Genomic DNA, 7,777 nt, shown 5'->3' on the forward strand with positions numbered 1-7,777 from the left:
TGTGATGTTAATCCTTTTATGCACCTTATTTTGCTTAGAACGGCGGTAGAATTATATGGTGATCCCTCACTAAAATTTCAAGATAAAATTGTGTTCTCCCCGACTGTGCACCGTTGTGACAGTTCGTCGTTTTGAGACACCACGTGATGATCGGGTGTGATATACTCAATGTTCACATACAACGGGTGCAAAACAATTGCACACGTGGAACACTCGGGTTAAACTTGACGATCCTAGCATGTACAGACATGGCCTTGGAACACAAGAGACCGAAAGGTCGAGCATGAATCATATATTTGATATGATCAACATGGAGATGTTCACCACTAAAACTATACTCAACTCACGTGATGATCGGACTTGAGTTAGTGGATTTGGATCATGCGCCACTTGAATGACTAGAGGGATGTCTATTTGAGTGGGAGTTATTAGTAATATGGTTAGCTAAACTCAATTATCATGAACATAGTCAAAAGGTCTTTGCAAATAATGTTGTAGCTTGCGTTGTAGGTCTATTGTTTTTTATATGTTCCTAGAGAAAATTTTGTTGAAAGATGATAGTAGCAATTATGCGGACTGGGTCCGTAAACTGAGTATTGTCCTCACTGCTGTGCAGAAGGCTTATGTCCTTAATGCACCGCTCGGTGTGCTAAACCTCGAGCGTCGTCCGTGGCTGTTGCAAACATCTGACATACACGTTTTTTATGACTACGTGATAGCTCAGTGTGTAATGCTTAACGGCTTAGAATTTAGGTGCCAAAGATGTTTTGAACGTCACGGAACATATGAGATGTTCCAAGATATGAAATTGGGATTTCATGCTCGTGCCCTTGTTGAGAGGTATGAGACCTTCGACAAGATTCTTTGTCTACAAAGTAAGGGAGAAAAGCTCAATCGTTGAGCATGTGCTCAGATTGTGTGAGTGCTACAATCTCTTGAAATTGAGTGGGGGTTAATCTTCCAGATGAGATAGTGATGGTTCTTCAAATTCACTCCCACCAAGCTACTAGAGCTTCGTGATGAACTATACATATCAAGGATACATATGATGATCCTTGAGCTATTTTCAATGTTTGACACTACGAAAGTAGAAATCAAGTAGGAGCATCAATTGTTGATGGTTAGTAAAACCACTAGTTTCAATAAGGGCAAGGGTAAGAAGTGATACTTCATGAAACGGCAAACCATTTGTTGCTCTAGTGAAGAAACCCAAGGTTGAACCCAAACCCGAGACTAAGTGCTTCTGTTATGAGGGAAATGGTAACTGAGGCGGAACTACCCTAGATACTTGGTAGATGAGAAGGCTGGCAAAGTCGACAAAAGTATACTGGATATACCTGATATTGATGTGTAACTTACTAGTACTCCTAGTAGCACCAGGGTATTAGATACCGGTTTAGTTGCTAAGTGTTAGTAACTCAAAATTATAGCTACAGATTAAATGGATACTAGCAAGGGTGAGGTGACGATGTGTGTTGGAAGTAATTCTAAGGTGATGTGATCAAACATCGCACGCTCCCTCTACCATTGGGATTAGTGTTAAAGCTAAATAATTGTTATTTGGTGTTTGCGTTGAGCATGAACATGATTAGGTCGTGTTTATTGCAATATGATTATTCATTTAAACAGAATAATGGTTATTCTATTTGCTTGAATAAATACCTTCAAAGGATTATTGAATCTCGATCGTAGTGCTACACATCTTCATAATATTGATGCGAAAAGATACAAAGTAGTAATGATAGTACCACTTACTTGTGGCACTGCCGCTTTAGTCATGTTGGTATAAAATGCATGAAGAAGCTACATGCTGATGGATCTTTGTACTCACTCATTTTTTGAAATATTTGAGACATGCAAACCATACCTATTGGTATAAATGCATGAAGAAACTCCATGCAGATGGATCATTTGGACTCACTTGATTTTGAATAACTTGAGACATGCAAATCATACCACATGGGCAAGATGACTGAAGGCCTCGTTTTCCAGTTAGATGGAACTAGAAAGTAACTTATTGGAAGTGATACATTTGGATGTATGCAGTCCAATGAGTGCTGAGGCACGCAGTGGATATCATTATGTTCTTACTTCACACATGATTTGAGTATATACTAGTGTATTTTCTTGATGAGACACACGTCTGAATTATTGAAAGGTTCAAGTAGTTTTAGAGTGAAGTTGAAGATCGTTGTGACAAGAGGGTAACATGTCTACGATATGATCATAGAGATGAATATGTGAGTTGTGAGTCTGGTACACAATTAAGACAAATGTGAAAAGTGTTTCACATCTCATGCCACCAAGAACACCATAGTGTGATGGTGTGTCCGAATGTCATAGTCGCGCCCTATTTGATATGGTGAATACTATGATGTCTCTTATCGAATTACCACTATCGTTTATGGGTTATGCATTAGAGACAACCGCATTCACATTAAATAGGGCACCACTTATTTCCGTTGAGATGACACAGTATGAACTATGGTTTGGAGAAACCGAAGTTATCGTTTCTTAAAAGTTTGGGGTTGCGACGCTTATGTGGAAAAGTTTCAGCGTGATAACCTTGAACCCGAAGCGGATAAAAGCATCTTCATAGGACACCCAAAATAGTTGGCTATATGTCCTATCCCAGATCCGGAAGCAAAGTGTTTGTTTCTAGAAATGGGTCCTTTCTCAAGGAAAAGTTTCTCTTGAAAGAATTGAGTGGGAGGGTGCTGGAACTTGATGAGGTTATTGAACCGTCACTTCAACCAGTGTGTAGCACGGCACAGGAAGTTGTTCCTCACTACAAGGAATATGCTAGTACACGACGCTATTTTTTCGTCGCTACATCGTCACGGTTTTTCATTTATGACGATCTCACGACGAAAAACCAAGCGTCGAAAACGGAGCGTCAAAAATGAACAGCAACGACGTTTTGGTCAAAATCGTCGTAACTTTACGATGATTCCTGGATTGTCGTAACCTTTACGGCGATCCTAAATCATCGCTGACAATCAAACCCAGTCCTACGTGGCAATATTACGACGAAATCAAAACATCATGGTTGAAATCAGCCCAACCCATTTCAATTGATCACATGGGCTCGTTTTATTTTTTTGGGCTTTTCTTATTGGGCTTCTTTTTAGGCCTTGGCCTATTTACAGCCACTTTAGTAAAAAAATCGATTTTCTTTTATCATTCTAATTTGGGCCTTGGCCTTTTCATGCCCAAATACATTTGATCCAGTTTCAGTTTTGGCCTTTTTCATTTTTGAATTCAGCAACTTTTTTTTCTAGAACTTGGTTTCATTTCTATTTATTGGGCCTTTTCAACCAATTATTTGTCCAATATTAAATGCAGCACTATTTCATATTCAAATCAAGAAAACTCCAAGTCGAATTAAAATCATCCATCATATAACATCATATAACATCACATAATACATCTCCCAGGTTTACATAACACAATAACTCATCTCATGGATACATTTCCTTACACAGGAATATAGCAAAAACGGACAGAATATAGCAAATACATTTCCTCCAGCTTGCCATTCACCCATGTCGCGCCAGCGTACTTCTCCTGAAAACAGATCCATAGCAATGGCCTTCAGCATGATCAACAATGTGGAGAAGCAATTCAACCAGGAAGGTAAAATTTGATTATTCAAATTCAACTTGGCAAACATTTCTTGCAACATAAAGATAAGCATGATAATTAATAATCCATTTCTTCCAAGTAGGAAAAGACATTAGTATTAGTATCACATTATGCAAGTTCAACCACTGAGGTATACCAATTTCCAGGTCTATACAGAGATATATTTATTTAAATTCTGCAAATATTGCCAAAGATAACTCTGGTTAAATGTTGTTTTATCAGCAGGCATATGTTTAACAGTCTGGAAATATGTGATAATACACGGGACAAACCATTTAAATTCTGTAAAAGGCTACACCACTGAAAAATGGAGTAACAACCTATTTATTTAAGAAAAAGGAGGCATCAATTGAGGACATAGTAAATAAGTCCAGTTATCCAAATTCTAAATGTATTGTGACTGTGAGGTCTCAGTTCTGTGTTGCCAGAGTAAGGTCTTTGTTTCGTGCGTTAGATATGATGAAACCATATATAAATGCATGACAAATAGTGCAAACTACAGTAGTCACCATATATTTATATGGCAATATATCTCATTGTGGGTTTTTGCAGCTCTGCCTGATATTCTTCTCCTAACAATGTCTGGGTTTGAATTGAACAAGAGTGTTCTTGTGCTCGTCCTCAGGATGTACTAGCTAGAGGACTGAACCATGAGAATAGTGTATCAACTTAGGAGATATAAACTATTGTCTGTTTCAGTGAATCTATGCTCAATTTCATGTTCATTGGCTGCACTAGGAATGGTGAACATGGGACTACAGAAGAACACGGGACAGGGCCAGCATTATGAGGTCCTGTGGATGCACCTGAGAATGCTTCCAAGGAGAACATTAGCCCCACCAAGGAATCTGATGAGGTTCAAGACAATGGGTAAGTAATTGAATGGACATCTTTTATGTAATAGCATTTTTAGTGGCTTATGTATTTTAAAAATATATTATGTGTATAATCATTGGCTGAGTCCCTTTATGTATTTAAGTTAAATCTCCATTTGCACCTGAGTGAAAATATGAATTCGTTCTAGCTGTTACATTCCATTAGCCTTGTCATTCTTGTAAAAGCTTGATTGATTTTATTTACAGCCTTGTCATGTATAAAGATAAGCATGATAAATCCATTTCTTTTTGAGGATGCAAAAGTTTAAAAAGAGTGTTACCATTCAGAGACACGGTCCTCACAGAAAATATGTTTACAGCGAAGGAGGACAGGAACATACATCTTTTCCTGGCAGATGGCACACATATCACCAGCAACGATTGCCTACAGTGAGTTCCACCAACACACAGATACATTAGGAATCAGAAAATTCTTAGCTCCTAACTGAAATAGCAAAACAGACAGAAGAACTAATCTGTTATCCATATTCACTAGATTATGGACTACTGAAAACTTATATACTCGAGTAGAAGGTAAATAACAAAACAATAATGCGGTGTAGTCATCTTTATATAATATAAGAAGAGCAACACAGAATTAGAAACTTCCTCAGGTTTTGTGTTGCAATTAAAAATAAGAGTTAAGTGACACTGAAACTTCCAATGCGGTAACCCGATATTTCGAGCGGTAACCAAATCGCTGATTTGAACACAAACAATTAATAGTACTACAAATGCATTATGCCAGCGTCCATTTATTATACTGACTTGGTAGATAACAGAAAGTAATTCTTATTCAGGAATTTTAAGTATGAAAGCAAAAAAGTTTATCAAACGAAATCCAAAAAATCTGAAATTTTGCTACATCAAACTTTATCATATGTTTGAGGTACATGCCAAGTTTAATCAAAAAATAACATCCATGGAGCTCTCACCGAAAAAAAACAAAATCACTGCTGAAAGTTTTGTGCACTGTTTGAGCAGTGATTTTGTTATTTTTGATGAGAGCTCCTCGGATGTTATTTTTAGATGAAATTTTGCAAGAACCTCGCACAGCTGATCATGTTTGAGTTCCCGAAATTTCAAAAAAAAAATATAATGTTTGATGATGATTTTTCAATGTTTTGCTAACTCGGGTGTACTACACCTGAGACTGACAGTAGCCACTACTTTCCGTTTAATTAGACACTGGATTTTCTACTCTCCACCTGAGAGCAAAGTGGGTAGTCTAATAGCGCCTACTAAATCTTTGTAGATAGATGGCACCACTAAACTGTAAACAACAATCTGAACCAGATCTCTTCTTTCGCTTGACGTATGTACATCTACTACCGATGAATCGACGGGTTTGTGTTATTATATATAGCCTCCAGTGGTCTTGGAAATATGTGACCACTGTCTTGAGGTACTAATGTCAGCCTAATTTCCATCCATTGCTTCAGATGTCGCACCCTTGGGTCCAAAACCATATCACACCAAAGTGACACAGAGCTACCTACTGGTGAGTATATCCAGTATTTAACTACCGTTGTGATTCTATTAATCAAATAAATCATATGTTCTGCTTTTGTACAAATGCAAAAATCTGAGTAACCAAGCCATGCGTTTATCACTCTGGTGTAAAAAGTATGCCCTGTTAATTTGAAGTAAACATAAATTTTTGTATAATAACCATGACTTAGTTTCACAGAGGTATTAGCACGGATATGCCATGCATTTTTCTTTTCTTTTAATTTTTGTATAGAGCGACGAACACTGCTGTGAGCTTTGACGATCAGTCCAGCAAATTACTCAAACAACACCTGCTCATCAGAAACGAAAATGTGTCAATTGATGGCATGTCTGAATTCTGAGACTACTGTAATTCCCCGTTTTTAGGGTGTTCCGCAATTCTATTCCTGTAGACATAGATATCTTATGTACTGGTGTAGACAGTACATAAAAGAGGAAGAGTTGTATTTGTAAGTTGACTTTGCTATCTATTATCCGACACAGTTGTAAAATGTGCACTTAGCCAAAACCTACATTTCCACTAAAATGTGCAGTTGACTTTGTTAGCTATTATCCGGCACAGTTGGACAATTATTTGAGTTCGAGATTAGGACACAACTGGTTGACATATTCATTTCATCCAACAAGAACGCATTAGTTGGCATGATATGGTGGCCGGTGCAGAGAGACGTGCATAAAAGTGTACGCGCAGAGCTGTTGATATGTGCACATTAAAGAATACCAAAAGGAGTAGGATACATATACGCGCCACATGTAGAGGTATGACTAGAACTGAAAAACAGAGCATTCTTCAGAAAAGCAGAGAAACTTCATGTGTATGTGCATTGGTTATGGACATCTTGAGAACTGAGATGACTAGTAAACTGACGATAGTTTTGGTGGTGATCTTCATTCATGTGACATTTCATCTTGTATCTTATATACTTTAATAATCGGAAGATTGGATGGACAAGTTCTACTGGCTACCCAACACTACCAAGTCATGGCTATCCTCGTTAGGGATGACGGTGTTGTCCTCTGCAGTTAGGCTAATCAGAGTGAGTAAACGGTGGTGGGTTCTAAAAAAGAAAGCGGTGATGAATTTGGCCCCAGCCAAATCAAGGCTATCAGAGAGGGGAATGAATGAATATTACCTCCCGGTAGAGCTTGAGATAGAGCTTGAGGGGCTCGACATAGTCCTCGAAGCCGAGGGTGCCCATGGACCAGATCAGGTCGTCGTCGTTGATGGTCTTGCGCTTCTCCTTCATGCACTTGTCACTGGCCCTGCGCCCAGGATCACACAAGAATGAGCTCATAGTGTTAATCAAGCTGGAGCGGATCAGAGAGGGAGGCGAGGAGGGGCGGAGACTGACTCGCTGGTGATGAAGCTGATGAACTCGGAGACGCACTCCTGGATGGACTCCTTGGCGTCCTTGCCGATCTTGCCCTTCTCCGGCACGCAGCGCTACATGATGCGCCCGATGTTGGCGATCGGCAGGAACCGCTCCTGCTCCTTGACCCCGCCCCCGCTGCCGCTCTCCGGCGTGCCCACCGCCTCCGACATCACCGCGCGTGCGCCATGGCAAGCAAAAAAGAAGGGTCGGCGGTGAGGTGACGAAAAGGGAAATCTTTCCTTGAAGCCTTGAGCGTTTCGGGGGAAGACGAGAAGAGAAAAGAAGCAGCGGCGCTTACCTTATTTGGGGTGGGAGAGATGGACGGAGATGGCGGAGGGGATCAGCGTTGTTGGTTGGTGCGGGAGGAGGGCG

At 39.6% G+C, this 7,777-nt stretch overlaps 1 pseudogene; it reads right to left on the minus strand.

Moving 5' to 3' along the window:
- Positions 1-1,693: 1,693 nt before the first annotated feature.
- Positions 1,694-7,575, minus strand: LOC123430297 (annotated as a pseudogene).
- Positions 7,576-7,777: the final 202 nt, after the last annotated feature.

This window comes from Hordeum vulgare, chromosome 2H, assembly GCF_904849725.1.
Source record: "Hordeum vulgare subsp. vulgare chromosome 2H, MorexV3_pseudomolecules_assembly, whole genome shotgun sequence".
Taxonomy (NCBI): domain Eukaryota; kingdom Viridiplantae; phylum Streptophyta; class Magnoliopsida; order Poales; family Poaceae; genus Hordeum; species Hordeum vulgare.